At 35.6% G+C, this 23,103-nt stretch overlaps 1 protein-coding gene across 1 annotated transcript in view; it reads left to right on the top strand.

Annotated features, from left to right (window-relative positions):
* LOC113229940 (voltage-dependent calcium channel subunit alpha-2/delta-3) overlaps nucleotides 1-23,103 on the top strand; it is a 131,037-nt gene that overhangs the window by 72,575 nt on the left and 35,359 nt on the right. The window lies entirely within an intron of this gene.

Raw genomic sequence — 23,103 nt, 5'->3', positions numbered from 1 at the left:
GACGTTTGTTCGTAGTAGCAGAAAACAACTAGTTTTCAGTTTGTTCCCAAAAATAATAAAGAACTTGCCGAATATTGCCAAATCTGTCGAACTCTGCCACATTTAATATAACTTATCATTTTCTGCAGCAATGAAAATCAATGAAAATTAAAATTAAATCTGCCCATTTGGGCAGAAATCTGCTACAAATGGTCACACTGTGCTCAATATCAATGTGACATTGACATTGCCAAGAGGTCTCTTGTCAAAACGTTCCTTTGCAACTATCATAATCTCTCATTTAAATATTGTCTTAATATTTTTGTCACATTGTGTTTTATTTTGTGCTTTATGTGATTACTGTTTAATTGATTATTTCATTAGGTACTTTATAGCTTTAATGTGTTATGTGTATACTATAAAATAACCAATACTTCAGGTAAATGACACTCGTGCCCATAAATTACTTTCTCTAATTTCTTCTGTCAATTTGCATATTTTACCTTTGTCTGCTACTCATCATTTTCCTAACTGCATTCCATCTCTTCTTGATCTTATGATAGTCTCGTCCCCTGAGCATTGTGCTTCCCATAGACAGTTCTCTTCTGTATTTTCTTATCAGGATCTTGTCTTTCTCTCGTATAAAATTCGTTTTCCTAAGTGTAAGTCGAAATTTCATATTCTCCGAAATTTCAAGGCCATTGATTTGGAGGCGCTCAAGAGTGAGGCGGGTAATATTGACTGGACTCCTCTGTTGGACTGCGTAGTTATTGATCAGTAGGTAGCCTTGCTCAGTGAAATTATATTAAGGCTTTATGATCGTCATGCGCCTTTAAAACGGGTTAAAATCAGACATGCACCTGCCCCCTGTTATCACAAGATATTAAAATCGCTATGGCTCTCAGAGATAAGGCGAAACGACCCTGGAAGAGGCTTCCTACGGATGACAACCTGACTCGTTTTAAATACCTGCGTAATCGTTGTAGTCGCTTGTGTAGAGATGTTAAGAGACGGCACACTCACGATAACGTTGAGAAATGCGATTCCACTCAGATCTGGAAATTCCTAAAGTCCATTGGGATTGGTCGTTCCACTGCTTCTGGTGATTCGTCCCTTCCTGATCTTAATAGACATTTTTCCCTACCCCCTGTTACTTTAGATAACCATCGTAAAAGCGCTACCCTTCGCATTTTGGCTGACTATACTTTATGTACCTCTTTCTCCTTCCGGACTGTTACCGAATGTAAGGTCAAAACCCATATTCTCTCTATTTCTTCTACTGCTGTTGGCAATGATAATCTCAGTTCCTGTATGATTAGCCTCATACTCCCTGAACTTGTCCCTATCCTTACTCATGTTTTTAACTTCTCTTTAAAAGCTAGTCCTTTCCCTTCTCAATGGAAACTCGCCCATATTATACCTTTACCCAAAACATCTAAACCTACTTGCCTTTCCGAATTCCGTCCCATCTCCATTCTCTCATTTCTATCCAAAGTCCCCAAACACATTGTCAACAAGCAGTTAATGTTGTATCTTTCTTCTAATACGGTGCTTTCCCCGTTTCAGTCAGGTTTTCGCTCTGGCCATAGCACTGTGACTGCACTGTTGAAGGTAACAGATGATATTCGCCTCGCAATGGACAATGGTCTTCTCACTTTGCTTATACTTCTGGACTTCAGCGGTGCTTTCAACTCTGTCGACTTTGACGTATTGCTTGCTTCTCTTCGCTCTTTTAATAATTCTCCTTCGGTTATAGCTTGGTTCGACTCCTACCTCAGAGGCCGCTTGCTTGTATTCGCTCTGACGAGGCTTCCTCTGATTGGTGTGACTTAGTTGCTGGCGTTCCTCACAGTGGTGTTCTTTCCCCTCTCCTTTTCTCTGTTTTCATTATCTCTGTCACTTTTGTGCTGTCTTCAAACTTTCATCTCTATGCTGACGATTTGCAGCTATACCGCAGTTTTAAAGCGTCTGATGTCGTTACAGCCGTTGAAGCGGTTAATGCTGATTTACGAAGCATCGCTCATTGGGCTGAGTCTTTTGGTTTATTGGTGAATCCCATAAAGTCGCAGGCTATGATTGTGGGAAGTGGGTATATGCGTGGCATATTGCATCTAGATTATGTCCTACCTATAGCGTATAATTCCACGCCTATGCTTATGCTTCTACTGCAACGAATCTTGGTTTGCTTTTAGATTGTAATTTGGTTTGGACTCCACATATTAATGAAGTCAGTCGTAAAGTCCATTTCTCCTTGACTCACTTAAGCGCCTCCAAAACGTTTTACCTTTAAAAACCAAGATATGTTTAGTCCAAACACTTATTTTGCCCTTCTTAGACTATGCTGATTCCTGCTATTTGGATGCTATCCCATATACCGGAGGATCCAAATACTTTATATAACACGATATTTGGTTTAATTAAAAATGAATTTGACAATATATTTAAATCGAAAACATTAACTTTCCATAGAGAGACTAAATTCAACGACTGGGCAACAGTAGGTATTCATAAGAGTAGGTCTCGTTTGTATGAGCTATATGCTATGAAAACTTATAATAATAATTCCAATTTCATAGAATATGTTAGAATTTATTCGAAAATATTTAAAAAAGTTTGTGTAGCTGCTAAGGTTAAGTTTCACAGCGACAAAATTAGACAATCGATAAATAAATCTAAAACTACTTGGAGCATAATAAATAAAGAGTCAGGCAGGGTTAAACCACAGGATAGAGATATAGTTTTAGAATTAGACAGCAAACTTATAAAATGTAAAGATAAAGTAGCCCAAGCTTTTGAATCGTTCTTTTCGGAAATTGCTGTGAACACTACAAAATCATTAAATTCCTCCCCTTCACTTGCTATTGATCTCTTAAAGGAAAATGTTAACGTTTGTGGCAGTTTATTTAATTTTCGTCATGTTAATCCACAAGACATCATAAAAGCTTTTAAGTCAATACATGTTAAAAAAACTGAAGATCTCTGGGGCATATCAACTAAAGTTATAGACTCAGTTATTAATCTCATTTCCCCACATTTAGCTGTAGCTTTCAATAGGTGCGTTGACGAAGGTGTTTTTCCCGATTTAATGAAATACAGCAAGGTTATTCCCTTATTCAAAAGCGGTGGGAAAGTTGATCCTAGCAACTATAGGCCCATTTCAATTTTACCAGCTTTAAGTAAAATATTCGAAAAGGTTATGCTAACTCAATTACTGTCCTATTTCGGTAGGAATCATATTTTTCATAGTGAACAATACGGGTTTACTAGTGGTAGATCGACTAGCGATGCGGGGGTAGCGTTACTGAAACACATCTTTGATGCTTGGGAAAGGTCCCAGAACGCTATTGGTGTTTTCTGTGACCTCTCAAAGGCATTTGATTGCGTTGATCATAATACTCTTATTAGGAAGCTGGAACATTACGGTGTAAATGGCAAGGCGTCGAAACTTGTCTCGTCATATCTCAACGGTAGAATTCAGAAAGTAGACATAAATGGAGTGACTTCTTTGGGTTCTCCAGTAAAAATGGGTGTTCCGCAGGGCTCAATACTTGGACCTTTCTTATTTCTGATTTATATTAATGATCTGCCATTCTTTGTTAAGGACCATTGCGAAATAGTGTTGTTTGCTGATGACACATCCTTGATTTTTAAAACAGACAGACATGACAATAACTATGACCGTATTAATGATACCCTCTCTAAGGTAGTTTATTGGTTTAATGCTAACAATTTATTGCTTAATGCCAAGAAGACAAAATGTGTTAAATTTGAATTACCTAACGTAAAATCGACTAGTCCAACCATAGAAATAAACGGAGAAAAGTTAGACCTTGTTAATAAAGCAGTCTTCTTGGGAGTGACCTTAGATAGTAAACTTCAGTGGTTTCCACATATATCGTGCCTGGCCAGCAGATTAAGCTCCGCTGCATACGCAGTCCGCAGAATACGTGAGCTTACCGATGTTAGTACTGCTAGACTAGTTTACTTTAGTTACTTCCATAGTATAATGTCCTACGGGATTCTCATGTGGGGTAAAGCGGCGGATATTCAAACCATATTTGTATTGCAAAAACGAGCGATTCGTTCTGTGTACCGTCTAGGCTCTCGGATATCTCTCAGAGAAAAGTTTAAGGAGACTGGTATCATGACTGTGGCATCACAGTACATTTACTCAAATATTTTATATGCCCGTAAAAATATACATAATTTCAATAAGAAAGAAGATATCCATAATATTAACCTTAGAGCTAAGTCCAAACTCATGGTACCACGATTTCGTTTAACCAAGGTAAACAACTCTTTTATGGGGAACTGTATACGTTTTTACAATAAGATTCCGGAGCATATATTAAGTTTATCATTTCCTAAGTTTAGAAACTACATTAAAAATATTTTGATCGAAAAATCATATTACAAAATTGAAGACTACGTGTTAGATAAAGATATATGGAAAGACGACATGGCTCCAGAATCCACACAAATTTGATTCAAAGTGTATTCCATAGCATTTAAGTTTATTTGAAAAGAGCAATCCCTAGAGTTTCTTGCTCGTTCTTCTCAGGGAGGTCAGCGTAGTGAACGAGCAGTAGCTTAAATGTGACGTTTTCAAGTGTAAATTTATTTTACCTATGGAATAAATAATCTTTGACTTTGACTTTGACTTTGCTACTGAAGAACTGCTAAATAAGCTTGAACGACTGCGAAACCTTTGTATAAGGTTCATCTTTGGGCTTCGTAAATATGACCGCATTTTTCACATTTCCGCAGTCAGCTCAAATGGCTTCCCATCTGTCTCCGCAGGTATTTGCATATTGTCTCCATTCTTTACAATATTTTACATAACCCTGAGTCTCCCGGGCACCTGGAAGAGCGTTTTAGCTTCCTTAGGTCCCAGGATAAACCCTGTCGCTCTCCTGTTAGGTCCCAGCTATCTTTTCCATGCCAATTCCAGTTTCTATTCTCACTCCTTCGCTGTTCATGCGGTCAGACTTTGGAATGCACTTCCTATTACTGTTCACGAAAGTAAATCGTTAGCTATTTTTAAAGTGAGCGCATTATTTATCTACTATTCCATTCATATCTTAGGTATTATATTATAAAATATGTATTTATCTAAGTATTTATATAATTTATAACAATTAAATTTTTTTTCCTTGTTTTGTTGTGCACATATTTTTTTTATAGTTCCTTTAGTTATAATGTCCTGTATTTAGGTCTGCAGGAAGAAATTTCTATTAGAAATAAGCAGAACCTTTTGCTTTTAATTTCCTTTGTATTCTTTGTGACTTGTTGTATTTTTCCTGTACAATAAACTATTAAATAAATAAATAAATAAATAAATAAATAGGTATACATTCAATCACGCTTAAAATGAAATTTACATATGAACGTTACCTATCTATGGTCGAACTGAATTAATAGCGTTGTGTTTTTGCATGTATTCTAAAATACAATGTTTTACAATTTCTCTATTCCCGACTTCTAAAAATATTATTATTATTTAGAAGTATTATTAATTAATATTAGGAGGCGTTAATGAGCATACTAGATTTTTTAATATTCCAAGTGACACCACGAACAAGTCGTGCAACTGCAGTGCCACTCAGAGCTTTAAATCGCAAAGACCTGAGAGACACTGCCACCTCGTCACCCTGAGACATAATTTGACAAGCCCCATGCGCCTATAGTTTCATCAGTACCATTTACCTTCAAAACCGAAATATATAGAAACTTTGATTTCTCAAATTCTGATGGCAAAAGTCTGTATGGGTTACAAGTAGCTACATAGAGTTGTAGCGTAATGGGTGTAACATAAACTTTTTTTTTTTAAATAGGGGCATTATATACGCTACACATGCCAATTGCCTCTGTACCATCAATGGAACTGTCTAATGGTAAAACTACAGTAAAGAAAGGTTATAAATCATATGTCTTTATTACTGAAAACCAGCATGAAGGAGTACAGTTCCGCCTTTTCTTTTGACGAAAAACATGTCTTGGTCGCACATTGCTATAAAAAATAAATAAATGTACTGTATTGAACGAACCGATCGAAGGAATTTGGTAAATACTTGGATTAATATGGATATAACTACCGCTTTAGCACCATCATTGGAACTGTTTGATGGCACTACGGTAAAGAAAGATGCGCTCTAATGATACACTCGTAAAATGCGATAATTAATACTACCCGAAATTCGGCATACCCGTCCGTCAAACAATGTCCGTCTCTTAGCAACCGCCAACCAGTGTGTTTACACGAGTCCGTCTCTTGTGAACTTTTTTCCATCCTCTAAGCTTGTGAACCAGTGTATACAATAGCCAATTTTTCATTTAAAAAAAATCCAAGAAAAAATTAGCTACCAGTAAGAAATGTACGAGAGAGGTATTAAAAATGTATATATTAATATATGTAATAATATAATAATAATGTATTAGGTATATTTATATTTGTAATGGTACTAGTACCAGGGAAAACATGTTTTGCCGTAGTACATTCAATGGATCGAAGGCAAAAACAAAAATTCCACGGTACCATTAATGGGACAATGGCAAAAAAAATTGTCTCTGTACCATCAATGGAACTGTCTAATGGTATTACAGTAAAGAAAGAGCCACGGTAGTGTCGACGAGCTGAGTGATACCTTGGTACTCTTAGCACGTTCACAAACTTTGTCACGCAAATCCCGCATACAACATAATGCGACATCGTCATCTAAGGTAAGGGGTTTCCTAGGGTACGTGCTTTCTTGGAAATCTGTTTGTATGATTTTAAAAAGCAGGTAGTTTAACCCATTACAGATGCTGGAGACACACGGTGCCCCTAATAATGTTGATACTGTGGCGTCCTAGAGCCACATGGTGTTTTTAACGTGCATCTGTGTTTTCGTCTAACATTAAAATAATTGCTAAAACTATTAAAATTAAAAAAAGTTAATATTTGGGAATACCGCGTGTCTCTACCTCGCGTGTCGTGTTAAAAATCAAATAAATACGATATAATCAAAAAGTCAAAAGCATCATAGAACTCATTTATTTCTATTACACACTTACATTTTTATCATAAAATGTTCTTGAAATCGTGGTTTGAAATTATCGAGATTTTTTTAATAATTTTATTATCCGATATATATATATGACAAACAGTGAGAAAATTAAATAAACACAAAGAAAAATTTATGGAAACACGGTTTCGTTTGTGACTTTTTTGAGACTGACATTTGACACGTTTGGATATGTCTCTGATACAAACACATGGGCATGACATTGCTAGCGGTAACATTTTGTTGTTTTATGAATGTATGCGTTAATTATTTATAATCTTAACTAATGATAAATAACACCTCGAATCCTGCTTAAAATTTCGAAATAAATTTATTGCATAATAATACCACTATCACACGGTGTAAGTACATCTATTAGTACTTATGTACGTAACTCGTCATGAGCAAGACAAGAAACACTTAATTTAAAAATATAGAATCAAGTAAATTGTATCAGCACTAAACATTGCCTTACGAGCTTAAAAGCTTCGCTTTCAGGCTTGTAATAGCCGGCTGTTCCAAAAGGCCTTTATTATTTTCTGTACCTAATCATTTCGTGAATTACATGTTGAAGAAGTTGCCTTTTACGTTACGTCGCCGTCGTATTGATTAAACGTTCACCGTGAATTTAGGATGGCTGTACACAAGAAGTTATCAAAGTCAAAATTTAAAAATTATCTTAATCACAGGCATTATTTTGTCAATATAGTAGATTTTCTTTATGTTGTTTTTGAATTTTTTATTCTTTAAAGTAACAATTTGGACAAACCGTCAAAATATTTTTATATATATTGGAGAATATAAAATAGTTGTGCAAGGCTGCAAAGTTGTTGTTTGACGCTAGTGCTTGTTTGGAAACCTGAGCAAGCGGAGGATTCATTCAAAAATATAACTCTGAGCTTAGCGAGAGTTTAAGACGCGAGACACAATCAACTTTGCTGCCGAGCGAAACACACACCTTTTCACTTCAATACTCGTATAGCGAAGAAAATGGTAGATGAAAGAAATAGATTTGAACTATACAATAACAAATCAGTTGTAATAAAGGAAATTAGTTATCGTTATCAATTAAATGTCAACAATAATAACAATAAAATATACCAACGGATTTATAATACATAAATAATGTACGGCAAATCGCGTAGTTACACGTATTATGTTTTTTTTATCGAAAGAAAAAGTTACGCACCGCAGAAAGCACTGCAGTCCATCGTCAAGATCCAATACCAAAAACATTTTCTACGCTAGCGTAAAAATACACTTTTGCACGCAGATTTCTAATGAGAAAGAAAATTTTTCCAAGCTAGTGAGGTGAAAAAGATTTTCCAAGTTTTTTGAAGCAAATTGAGGCAAACGAACAGATCAAATAATATTTATTTTATTGAATATCATGATGCTTGACTCGGTCTACAGCTCAGTAGGTAAGAGCGGCGACCATGTTGCCGTCAACAGAAGCTGATTTGAGTCTTTTAATCTAAAGAGTTTTCTTTGTGTTGTTCGAACTTTTTTATCAATAATAATATCTTAAAAATGTTTACCTTATTTTGTATTTCCTATTTGAAGATTTGATTTTTGTAAATTTTGTAAAATGCACACGTGTAACATAAGTATTATACACTGCCTCTTTGTCATAACTAACACATTTGCATTTTGGTAACTTTCAAAATATTGGCACCTAACGTCTTTTTTTTCTTTGATTGATGTCATTAACGCTGATTTTGCTTAGCAATGAAACTAAAACTAAGTTACTATTTTAAAAAACGCTTATAGGGGGTTGTAGATCTTACTTAGTTGATTCCAGATATGTTAATAACTAAATTTCGCTAAAAATGTCGATTACGTTAGTTATGATAAGTTAGACAGAAGTAGAAATAAAAAAAAAACAGTATGTAAGCAATATCATTTACCACATAAAATAATCAGCCAGCACATTATAAAATTTTCAGGGTCGTATTACAGAACTCTACTCAATGCTCAAGTCAGGATCTGAGTATGATTTCAAGCACTGGAAATACGACCCTAATGGCAGGGACTTGAGTATGATTTCAAGCGCTTAAATCATACTCATGTCATGACTTGAGCAATGAGTAGAGTTCTGGAATACGACCCTTAGTTTCTTGTGCGAATTCAAGGTTAGGATTAGAAATCGTAGAATTTGCTAGTAGCTCCCCAATAAATATTTGATCGTATTTTCCTCTTCGTACGATCCTGGAGGACGAGACGAACGGCGCGCGGGGGCGGGCAAAGGGCAGGGGTCGACGAACTGCCCTGCGCCTCAATATTAAACAGGATTTCGAGCACACCACCCCTACTTTAATAAATGTTATACTGGAGCAATCATGTTATTGTTCGTTTAAATGCCGTCGATTGAGATAAGATTTCGTTGAACCTCCAATATTGAGGCATGTTGTGAATTTCGGTTTTGCTCTTCCTGCTACCCTCGTTTATCTGCCTGTTTAATCTTATAATACATTTTGTATAAGACGATATTTGCCAAGAAACGTGAACGAAATGAAAAAACTTTCACTGGAACTACACTACGAAGCCCTGCTCTGACTTGTGCAATAATGATAGTTATAAAACTTTAATTCGACTAAGAATCCTACTTATGTATGTTAAGTATTATTAAGGAAAAAAACATTGGACAATTTGCTGAAACACATGCACACACGCACACACACACACACACACACACACACACACTCACACAAGCACACACACACACACACACACACACACACACACACACACACGCACGCACGCACGCACGCACGCTCGCACACACAAATTTTCAATTTAAACAGCTAGTACGAATCTTATCTAGACTATCCGAATAACGTAATCATGCTTGTTATATTATATCTCAAAGGAACCTGCTGATTTCTTGGTTACGTAATATTTAATTTATTGAATAACACAATGTCTTACTAAAATAATATTTAATATTTTTTGTGAAATTATCCCACTACTTTGTTATAATTACTAATACTAAGATCCAACACTGACAAAAATTCCTTCTATCCAACTGGATTCAAATCGACGCGAGGCACCTTCTATGTATGGCGCTGGTTCAACCGGGTCTAAGGATTTTTTCTCACTGTTTTAGTTTGTATTAATAATCATAACAAACACTTTGTCTACACCGTACACCTATCTATTATTAATAGCTACAGTGGTGTAGCTGCGGCGGCTTTGCGGCGCGAACACTCGTAATCCTCGACGTAGTCGGCATTTCAGCATTAGGATCGAACTGTTGCTACGAATATCTCATGGTTAATATTTTAATACGAGACCTACTTTGTATTAAAGCATATTCCCTAGTCACCTCAGGAAGTATATTTATATGGATGTCGTAGCAACGAATAGTAATATTAAAAAAGATTTGCTCAGCAAAAGCGTATTGAGGAAAAAGGAGTGTCTTTGAGGGATAACTTTAAGCAAATAAATATTCTTACACCAGTGTCACAGTAATTTATATTAAGTAGGATACCATTTTTTTCGTGAAAGATAACATTAATACGAGTAATAAAAATTACCTGCGTTCGGCTGTTCTTGGTAATCGTCTTCACGAAGTCAAAAAATGGTATAAGGATAAATATATGTATATGCTTCGATAACAAGACTCTGATTGATGTATATATATATATCAAAATTTTAAAGGTTTATAATTATAGTGAAATAAAAACTTTAAACTAAAGATTAGACTAAATTAAGGATTATTCCAAAGGCGCCTTCTCACGACCCGTGATTCCACGAGTCGCGCTCGTATGTACGGGCGTGCTCGCGTCACCGGCTCATACATGCGAGCCTACGCCGGCACGGACAGCACTTTTGAAACCTTCCGTTCTGCAATTCGCTGAATTCACGCTCTCGATATTATGTATAAATGATGTGTTTCACATCACTACTCCGCATATACAAGTCAATTTGGTCTGTCAGAAGTTTTGTACAATAACCAGTGTTTATGTATAATGTAATTTAAACCTTATATCTAGCTCAAGTATCATTAAATAAGCGAAAGGCACTATCCCCATTTGCAAAGGTTCCTTGAATCGAACTGCCCGTTCCGTTCGTTTTATTGTTATTTTATTCCTTTCAGTAAGTACCAAGCACGTTCTAGCAAAAGATTGAAAAAATATGCTAATGTTCGCTTTGCCTTTTTTATTTGATACCATACACGCGTGCTCTTTGAAACAATACAAGGTACATACCACGAAAACTATTCTCACGAAAGCATGATGGTTGTTATCTGTTTAGTAACAGTAGAGCACCTTGCCCATTTCTGCCACTAAGCAGTAGTGAGAGCATTACTGGGTTTCGGTTTTGAACGGTAAGAGTGCTGGTGAATGAAAAACAGGCACATGGGAATTTTCAACTTATGTCTCAGGGTCACGGGCGCAGTGGAAGTGTTCCTCAAATCATTGCGATTTAAAGCTCTGGGCGGCACTGCAACTGTTATGTACCACCAAATGGGTAACTTGGTCGTTCCGTCACTGGGAATCATAAAAAAAATCTACTTTCTGTCATTAATCTGTAGACATTATATGTGTTGTAGTAATTTTTTATACAATTTAGCTATACTTCTATACGATTTAATCGAACGGCTCAACTCGCACTGGCGCAGAGTCGAAGCGTCGCGTCGCGTCATATTTTTCGCCTATAGTATATTCATCTTTATTTTCCCATCGTTAAGGTACAAATTTGTGTTATGCAAATATGGAAACGGGCGTCGACGCGCGTCGCCAAGCGTTGTAGTTGAAAAACAGGGCTCGACGCGACGCTTCGACTCTGCACCAGTGTGAGTTGAGCCTAATATTAACAGAACTAAATAGTGTCTTGGAGTGAGCTTGTGCACACCGAACCGCACGACAGATACCCGTGCAGGCAGATTATCGCATACATGTCCCCCGACTACGTAACATTCATAGGGTATATGCTGAGGCATAGTGCCTAATGATGCAATTGAAGTGTCGTAACGGAAGGAGGTGTCAGAAATTAAACCGTAGCGGATACGGAAATGGAAGCGAAAATTTAAATACTATAAACGTCGTAATGAAATAATTCCAAACAGGATTAGAGAAAGGAGGAGGTTCTCAATTCCACTATGTTTTTTTTTGATGATTCTTTTTTTGTTGGAAAGAGGGTACCTCCATAGTGGTATCATTTAATTTTGAAGAAAATCATCCACCTCTAGGGGTAGCTGTTCATGCATGAAGACTCATTTTTATAAGTAGCACCAAAATTTTATTATAAGGAGCAATTATTTTAATGGTTGATTTTGCAATTCTCCAATTAATACTTAAAGCAGTGAGAACCGATTTTTATTATCTCCTGTGTCAAGTCCCGTATAGCGGCGAACTAGGGGATGAATCCGGGTTTGCGCACTTTCCGATAACCGATTGCAATAAAACTTGGCAAATATATGTAACTTCACGAACTTTTGAGGTTGGGTTTTTTTGTTTCATAATTGCACTTAATATAACACAAAATTGCTAAAACACGTGCGTTCCAACACCAAGCAATTCACGTTAGCGCCTGATAAGTAACACTGTAAACTTTCAATCAAAGTTCCGTTACAAAAGTTGCCGAAGCAGACACAGAAACAGATGTGAAAAAACCTGTGAAACTTCTGCTATGAGGAAACAGAAACAGAGGTCCGTTGCATCATTAGAGGTTCATTAGTTTTGAGCTTAACTTTGACTTTAGTCAGTACAGAGTTCTAAAAAAACCAACCACAAAAGTTATTCATCGCGTAGTTTGCCACCCTTAGAAGTGGAATATTTTCTTCAAATTTACTTACACTTACACTTCTGAGAGAAGAGAGGGTACTTTCCATCAAAAAAGATTTCAACAAAATCGGTTCACAAATGCCGAAATTATCGCGAAGTCGGTTAAAAATAAAAGAAAATAACATTGGCAACTGTTTCATTCTTTCTTTCTACTCCTGTATCTGTCAATTATAATTTCGTAAACCATGTCACAAAGGCGCTCTTTTAGTTTTGAATCAAAATTGTATTGTCCATGGTACTCGCTACTGAACTGAAAAATTTCATTATAAAACCAGTTAAAGTCAAAATAATCTTTGGTTAGCAAATTACACTTGAAATCGTCATATTCATTAAACTCTGCTGCTCATTCGTAAGGCTGATTCCCTTGAAAAGAACTACACGGATTTTTGATTGTTATACAAGTACGCAGAAGCTGTATAATAAATAATACGTAACAATATAGTATCTAAAATGAAAACAATTGTTTTATTACACAGTAAGTTTATACAGGTAAAATACACTAAAAGCTTAAATACTAGGAACTAAAATTTGAATTAATTATATGAATAAAATTGAGTCCCCGTGGCAATGTACCCTTGGTGCTGGCAGCGTTACCCCTTTGTATGGCTATGCTAATGCGTTGGGTAAGGTAGCTGCCAGCCCTTGGGTTTCCCAGACGTTCTGCAAATTTTTTGAATTTTATACAGATGACTCGAACCTGCGTCTGTGCCAAACCAGGCCACAGCTCTATCAACTTGTGACGATGCGACCCCTATCATCGTCATCCCACCTTTTTATCACCCTTTTTTCTGGTTCCTGGACACCTACTTTGAAATTTTGAATGGTTCTTAAATCCCTTTTTCTTCTTCATCACTTTTCTTCTTTACATCGCCACTCTCTACAAATTTCCGAAGCGTGCTCGACTTGACATGAAATTCTGACCAATTAAATCAAGTAACCTGCTTGCAAAGTATTATAAGTATTTGTAGTACCATTAAAAATTATATAACCGAACGTAATATTGGAACTTGATCTATTTAATAATTGAGAAGCAACCGCTCTCTCATTGGATTACCACCGCTTTAAATATGAATACAAACATATGTTTACTGTTAAACTTCACTTGACAGCATGCATCCGTACCGTGTCTATAGTAAATGTGATGTGTGCTGCTGCACTGTGCTGATGCGTGCTGCCCAGTTGGGTCCAATCCTTATTAATAACGTGTGTATAGTGTAAGTTATTAGTTTGACCAGACAGCGCGTCGCAAGAGCACCCTCACGTTCGCACGTTATTACGCAAACGACAGCACAACGCAGGGCACTGCTCGCTTAAATCTATGAAAAAAATGTGTACATATATGCCAGTACATATGCGAATATAATAAAGGTAACTAATATATTACCTTTATTATATTCGCATATGTACTGGCATATATGTACACATTTTTTTTTATTTGGAGATTAATTTAGTAGCGGTAGCGCTGCTTGCGAAAGAGTTCGTCCAGGGAAGTACTGCCACCTTACCTATTTCTGCCGCCAAGCAGTAATGTCAGCATTATTCCGTTCCAATTTTGCAAAATAAGGGTGCTGGTGAAATACACGTATATGAGACTTGTCTACTTATGTCTCAGGGTGACGGGCGCAGTGGCAGTGTAAAACTCTGAGTGGCACTGCAACTGTTATGAACTGACGTGTAGCTTGCCATGAAGCGTACGACTAGTTCGTCCCGTGACTTGATATATATAATAAAATTACTATTTTTTAATTCAATAATCGCGAAAACCTAAAAAGTCAATAATAGACTTGTCAACACGAAAATAATAAACTTATAACCACAATTTAAAATTGTTACACGATGAAAAATTGCACTACTAATAGTGTCTACTACTTTTGTATGTAAATTAACAGTGGCGTAACATTTTATTGTGACGTTGATTAATTAATACAACTTTAGCAGTATATTAGTTTTTTAATCACTTTTCCAACTAAATTTGTATTAAACGCAATAAAGTGTTTAACATTTCACGTCGTTTATTTATGTATTAATATTTGAAAAAATATACAACTTCTTTTACTTTGATTAAATTTATTAAGAGAGTTTAATTGCTAGGTTTTACATTATAGTTACAGAAATAATTCGGTACTTAACTGAGACGTAGAAAATAAAAAGTGACAAAAGATGTAAGGAATCACTTTCACTTCTTAATGCTTTCCATCGTGGAGAACGGACGCCCTGGGTGCGCCAGGTGTACAGGAAAGAAATGGTGCGTCGTGTGGGGAGGCTCCCTTTGTACACCCATAATTATACTTAACTACAATATAATAATTAATACAATTCAATAAATAGGTATTATTTAATTATAGTATTCAATTAATAATATTATTGTACACGCGGGTAAATAATGATTTACAAATACTATGTAAACCTGCGGGTCTAGTAAAAAGGCGCCTGTTTAACTGGCTAGTTAATAAATCTTATGTACATACTGAAGAACTCGTAGCGGTACACAACCCGTATAACCAGGGCATGCATTAAAATCCAGCACTGATATTAAATCTAGTCACTATATTAAGATAAAACTAAATATATATTTAATAATACTTAACATTTAACTTTACTGAACAATTACTAAACATAAAATTAAACTAAATTAAATTAAAGTAAATAAATAGATAATCTATGATATGTTTTATCTACATTCCGCGAGTGTACTGCATGTTGTTTATTCCATCTATACCTATGTTTCCTTTGTACCGGTGATTAGTGGTTGGCGAACTCACTCAGTCTTAATACTTTGCCTACCTACCTTGCTTTTATGATTTGATTTTGGTGTTGATGTGGATCCACCTACAATGTTGAGACTTCGGTTGGTTGTTTTCCGATTCGTTGGTTTTGTTAACTTTTTTGAAAATTTTTTTTTTTGTTCTATTTCTTTTCGACTGTTTTATTATGGCTTACAAAATGTTACTATGTCAAATTGTAAATGTGTTCAAACTTGAAACCACTAGTGTTAATTACCTACTTTTTTAAATTACTTTACTCTTTGTTTAATTAAACTAAGGTTACTATTAAATTAATTATAATTGCAACGGACGAAAGACTTAGCTACCCATAGTACAGGGGATCCTAGTTTGGGAGCTAAGCACTATTTTGTACCTGTTTTGTTTTTGCAATAAAGATTTATTTATTATTTATTTATTTATAGGTAATTACAATTATAAAATACTAAAATTGAATCCTGCAAATAATATAAAAATTGCTTTTGATACGGGTACAGTTTTGGTACATCAGTCAGCAATTTACTTCGCTATTTATCACATAATATATACTGTTATTGATATTCTTATTTTTTGTTTCTCTACTAATTATTTGTACACACACACACACACACACACACACACACACACACACACACACACATTTTTCTCTTTTTTTTATATGTCAACATTATCATCATTTTTTTCTGTAATATCTTATAATATTTGTAAAACTTGATGCTCGTAATACATTTACATTGTAATGCTGCTTTGTCAAGCACTATTTTATCAAGCTGGGTGAGAGCCTGGAGGTCTGTCACACAGGTTAGTTCTTAGTATGGACTCCAATCTCTTACAAAAGTATTTCAATACTTAAGCATTTGATGTAAATTACTTTATAAAACTTTCTAACCTTTGTAAAGAGAAAATAAAGATTATTATTATTATTATTATTTGTCACAGTAATACTGAATCATGTCGACGAACTTTAGCAAGATAAACAGTAAAATGTTGGCGTAGAATTAGAGGCTTTACACCTGGGGGTGACACGGTGAGGTAGCAAACCGCACTCTCATCGTAGACATATTGCATTACGTCAACACCCCACCGCTACGACCGCAACTTGCGTGTTTACCCTACAAATACACGCTTAAACAACTACCAAAATCAATGCACTAATTTCCCAGGCGGCAATGTTAAACATGCGTTGCAAATGTTAAAGGACGCATGTGATAATATTAACATAACCCGAGCTAAATTAAAATAGCGTGATTAAATGTGGTATATGATATTACCCTGTCAGTTAATTTGTGTAATTAAAATTGCGTTCACATTGAAAGCTATTCACGTCCCAAATTAATGAGTTTTATAAGTAATGGATTGTGGCAATTATAGTATGTACTAAGTGTCCTATGTAATGCCACTGTGATGACGTAATAATTTATTTATCTTTACGTGGTCATAAAAAAATTAATTTTAAAGGCAAGTTCCAATAATATAACCCCGTAAACTGGCACACAGTTTAATCGCGGTTGAGAAAATTGAAAAACATATTGCTAAAAATATAAAAAAACGTGCGGTCGTTTCGCGAGATGTGTGCAGACTACCGGCTGCAGGCAGAGGGCGCTGGGCAATCGATCGCTTTTTGTAAGGTATTTTAACTAAATACACCCGCAACATTTTACAAAAGAAATAACAAATAAATCGACTCATCCGTAGAACAAACATCTATGTGTAAGACTACTTGTTTTCAGGATATAGTACATTTCGTTCATTCTTCTTCGCTGTGGATGTCAGATCGACCGTTGTTCAATTTTATATTTCCGAAATGATATAAGATATATAAATTCTCAAACACCTTACATAGGCCTTAATTTGAATACGAAATTGTTCTCGTAACGTACTTATTCTCTTTTCGCTATATAATCACATCGGACTCTGTTCTTCGGATGAGTCGAAATAGGCTAATATTTATGTACGTGAGTACGTTGCTAACAGGCAGTTTACTGCCTATTGTTACGTTTCTAAAATCTAATTTTATCCTACGTGTAACGCATTCAGTCCATAGCAGAAATTAATTTTTGTGTAAAAGAATCAAATTTCCATGGAGTTTTAAAAATGAGTGATCCAACAAGAAATTGAATTTTCTTTGTGAATAACTTGAATAATATATAAATATACTTTAGACAATTACTTCAAACATATATAAATAGTTTGGACCTACCCGTCTAACTGGTTCTTGGCTTGTAGATCAGGCTCGGGATACATGTCCCAAGATATATATGTATATTGTGACACAAACGAGTAAAGATGGGAAAACTGGTTATTTTTTTAAACGTCAAAACGCACACTGTGCTTTTCTAAACGCTTTCATTTAAACGCTTTTTAGTTCGAAAAAGTTTAAGCGCATAGACTTATAATTAGTGTAAGAATGTTAATCTCTTTAACTATATCTCTCAAAGACACTCTGGGGTCCAGATTGTCAATTGCCCTAACCGCACATTTCTGCAGGACAAAGATTCTATTAATATCGGCGGCATTACCCCAAAGCAAAATGCCGTATGTCATTAAACTGTGAAAGTAGTTGAAATAAACCAATCTGGCTGTTTCGACGTCTTCGTATTTTTTTTATCGCGTAAGCTGGAGAGCGAAATCGTTTTGATAACTTATTTATATGTAGACTCCATTGAAATTTAGCATCTAAAGTTATACCTAGAAATACAACTGTATCTACAAAGTTAAATTTTGCGTTTCTAACCCCTGGTATTTGCAATTTAAGCTCTTGGTGGCATTGCAACTCTCATGGGAAGGCGTGTCGAGCGTACGACTTGTTTGCCCCAGCACTTGATATCATGAAAAAAAAAATTGCTTTATATTATTCATTCATTCACTCAAAATTAGGATTTTGTTTAATAGTCACACTTAACAGGCACTTCTCATATAAATACTAAAATACTTGACATTATACTAACTATAATTATCATTATAATAACTATAATAATTATTATGATACCAATAAATAAAAGAAACAAAACGAACATTTAAGTCTTCTTGTTTAAGGCAGAAAATATCATCGAGTGCTGAGCTCTAAGGCATTATGGTCATAACACATTTTATTAATATCGCTTTCTCACTTTCTACGTCACCTGCAAAATAATATTGGATAGTCCTATTCATAACAGACTATAACACGGCTCGAATGAAGTACAAAGACGCAATGTATTTCACAGTAAAGTAATCCCAGTGCGTCGAAAAAGCCTCGTTTGTCGGTAGCGATGGCGGACGAGGAAGCCTGCAATAAATTCACACGGATATTGCGGCGGGAGACTAATCTGCGCTACTTGTCCACTCGCCTATTCATGAACCGCACCCGCGTCCCGCGCCCTTACCCACACATCTCCTTAACCTAAATAAGGTCTAATGAATTAGATGACCAAGCATTCGAAACAATTTGTGACACTATACGCGTAGTTTAGCTTACGTTACTGGCAATACAGTAGCAACCGGGAACTTTATACTCTTTAAACAACCTAAATTAACAAGTAAAAAACAAATTTTTAAAAGAAAAAATAATAGATGACCGCAAACTTATATATGACCTTTTAAACTAAACATACAAAAGATTATGGCATAATGTAGGTACTAATTTCAATGTCGGTATTTTGCGACACATTGAGCGCCAACGATTCGGAATCATAGGGAGTATACAGTCGAGTTTATCTCAGCCGTTTATCTCCATTCGCAGCCCTTGTATAATGCTATGACCACGAGTGGGAAAGAGACCCCAAATCCTTCTGAAAAACGCAAATATCGCTCTGTCTCGGCGTATATCTGGTGATAAAGAGAGGCAAAATATTCGTGAGAAAATTTGTTTTTCTCGACCACGTACCTGACCCACTTAACTCACATTCAGTGCGTAACTTTATGAGCGTTTTAAAGGGTCCTCTTTATTTGGGTACCGTTTAAAGATCTTTAATGACAGGAGTTTTAGAATTTTAATATATCTATCATTGAAATCAGGAAACTATCTAAGTTGCAAACTTTGTTATATTATAGTTGAAGAGTGTCATAATAAGTTGCAAACAAGACTCAGTGTCGGTGGCAAGGCGGGACTTAGCAGTACAATAAAGTTGAAAAATCGCGGGATTGCTCCGTCGCCAAGGAAAAAATGGAAAACAGCGGCGACGGTTCGCACTTAATGAAACTGTAGAGTGAAATAAAGGAGCCGTATTTACTAACTTTTAGTGTTATTAGAGGACGGCCTTAATGACTACATTAAGTATTCGAGGTGGAGTGAATCGTGAATATTTTGTACGAATTTCAAATACCAAAGTACATATTTACCATTTTGTTCAACATTCAGGTAAGTCGGTTTTAAAACAACATATAAGTACCTAGAGAGTTCGTGTAATAAATTTTCTTCAATAACTTTTAAAAAGTTATGAACTAAATGTAAAATTTGCTACTTCCACGAGTAGTTAAAATAGCTTACATAATATGCTTAGAACATTCTACAAATATTTGTAATAGCAACTTACACATCAGGTTTTTTTTTCACTCATAGCCTAGGGAAATCTTGTGTCGCGGGTGCCATAGACGCACACATAGACAACCCCAAATTACACCCAAACTCACGAGATAAATAATTGTAGGCCATACAAATATTTCTCTCGGCCCGGGAATCGAACCCGGGACCTCTGCGTGGCAGTCCAGCATGGTGACCGTACGGCCACTGAGGCAATTTAAACTAAGATACTATCACTAGTCATTCATATGATGTTTAAGGTACTATCGAAGCAACTATTTCGCAAAAAAATGTATATAGAGAATATGTTTCATAATCTTGTGAACCAATAACAAAACATTTTACTGTTATTGCAAGAAAAACCGCAACAAACTTCGGTGCTTTTATTGAAAATCCTTTACTATCAACTAAAGTGTCGTCCAGCGAGTGTAAAGCGGGATATTCGTGGCGAGGGGACGAGATGCGGGGGCGGGAGGGTGCAAGTTTTAATTACTTCGCCCCTACTTCGCAAGCTCGTTCTTTCGATGGGCTATTTCGTCTTCCAACAAAAACTCTCATTAATAAACTGTTTCCATTCTTTGTAAATTTGGGAGTAAACAACGTTCTCACATATCTTCTACATATGTTTATGTATATATATTAATATTTGTTACTTTATGATATCAGAACATATTATTCCTTGATATATTTTAAATTATGATACTCATTAATAACATAAAATATAACTTTTTCATAATAAAAAACGACCTCAAAAATTTGTGGAATTACATCTATGTGCCAAATTTTATTGAAATCGATTTCACTCCCTAACTTGCAACCCTTAGAGGTGGAATATTCTCTTCAAATTTGAATCGGGTACTACTGAGGTTCCCCCTTTCTAACAAAAAAGAATCATCGAAATCAGTTCATAAATGTCGAAGTAATCGATTACAATATAAAAAAATACAATCGAATTGGGAAACTCCTCCTTTTTTAAGTCGGTTAATGAGATTTTATTCTATACAAAGCATTATAGGAAGTATGCCAAATGCGAATGAACCATAAGCAATTATTATTTATCTATGACATGCCTATGCGCAATAAATACGTGGTAAATACGATTACACTAACGGACATTTTTGTTTACCTAATTTTAGCGGCAATTTCTGTTATATATATTGTACAATATTATCATGACGTATTATTTAATACTTTAGTATAGTAATCGGAAAATTCTTTAATAATTTACGATAATTTACTCTAATATTTAAATAATAAAAACTGCCACCGAAATTAAGTTGTTTCTCTACTAATCTGTAAATTACCGTAATACTTATTCATAGTTTACTATGCGTAAACCATTAACTGATCTATTGTTGTTTGCGTGTAGTAGTATTTCCTTTGCCGTGTGTACTATCCTAAATCAATTCATATAATAATAATCTTAAAACATTATCGTAAAAGTAAAAACGTTCTAGCCATTACACATCATTAACGTTTTACTAAAACTACTATAGGTCATTATAGACGACCTTCGACCTTTACCCTAAAGCCTATTACCATTATTACTCGAGCAAATAAAAAGGTCAAAATGGCCATAAACAAATCCCAGGTAGGCGAAATGGCGAAGGGGTTCTGCAGAAAAACGAAGGGCTGAATCCGCCAGGGGCGACGCCGCAATCAGAGGGGAGCCGTTAGACGCACGCGACGGAGGACGGGTTACGTCCGCAGAATATACACACTTACAGTAGCACAACTTTAGAGTCCTCGTACTCTACATCCCAATCGTGACTGATCGATCACTCTCGTCAATCTTTTGTTAATCTAAGGAAAGGTTCAGAGTTACAAAATCCACCAATGGTTTAGTAACTTTATGGGGGCTTTTAAAATGCCTCACTAATGGTCCATAAATAAGATCCAGAATAGATATAGATCCCAGGTCACCGATGATAAGATCGACGGAAAACAAGCGTCCAAAATCATCTGTCGACCTTTATGAAGGAGGGGTTTTAGCCGAAGGGTGCATTGATCTAAAAGAGTGTCGTATACCTGCGTTACCGAGGCCGCTTATACGACACCAGATTGCGCCATACGTCGTCGACGTCGTTTGTTATTTAGTTTTTAATTGATGAAAAATTAGAAGGCAGAGAAAAAATGTTGTGAAAATTGTGCCTGAAGGATAATGACATTTCGACACATGATTGCTCAAACATTTAAAAATTTAATAATTAATATACTATATATTAACAAACTGTGGTAAACAATCCTGGGGTAGTGACCTGTCACACCTTATCTTCGAGGGAGCGCCAAGAGATGAACGTCTGATCGTGAATCGTTAATTTAATTAAATTGACATACGTCTCAATAAGATATTTAGAAATCATAAAATGCATTTTATATAATATTGTAAAATTGAAATGAAACCAAATATTACATACATGAAATTTAAAAAGTGAATACAATTTCGTAACAAAACACCTTGCAACTATCGCAATCGCTATTAAGTCTAGCTGATTATTTGTCATTTTTCATCGTCGGCTAATGTCGGGACACAAAGGCGATCGATCGACTCGAATAAGGCCGAATTCTGGGCTAATTGCCGCCGATTGTCTGCTTTCATTCCGGATCCTCTTTGTGCCACCGCCCGCGCCTGCACGGGCACACTTTTACAGCTCCTGATCAGGGACGTAGTTAGAAACTGGCCGTCACCATCGTCGTCAAGATCAAGACCTTGAAACTGAGCATAAATGAATGATTATGTTTCATGTTTTTTTTTTTTCATTTTTTATACACAGGTTTATTTTCCAATACAAATAAACTTTTTGGCTATCGACCTTTCCGACATTTTTATCTCAATCTATGACATTATACGAGTCATCCGAATCCGAGATTTACGTAGTTGATTTTTTGTTTTTTTTTTGTAGCTCGGAAACGCAATATTATTATCCTTGATGTTCGTAAGCCTTGCTACGACACTGCTTCTGACCCCTAGTTATTATGACAGAAATGTTGTTAATAGTATTGATATGAATTTTTAAACTATTGAAATA

The sequence above is a fragment of the Hyposmocoma kahamanoa genome, unplaced genomic scaffold (assembly GCF_003589595.1).
Source record: "Hyposmocoma kahamanoa isolate Upper Pololo Valley unplaced genomic scaffold, ASM358959v1 63, whole genome shotgun sequence".
Taxonomy (NCBI): Eukaryota; Metazoa; Arthropoda; class Insecta; order Lepidoptera; family Cosmopterigidae; genus Hyposmocoma; species Hyposmocoma kahamanoa.
This window is presented reverse-complemented; position numbering and strand designations above follow the sequence as displayed.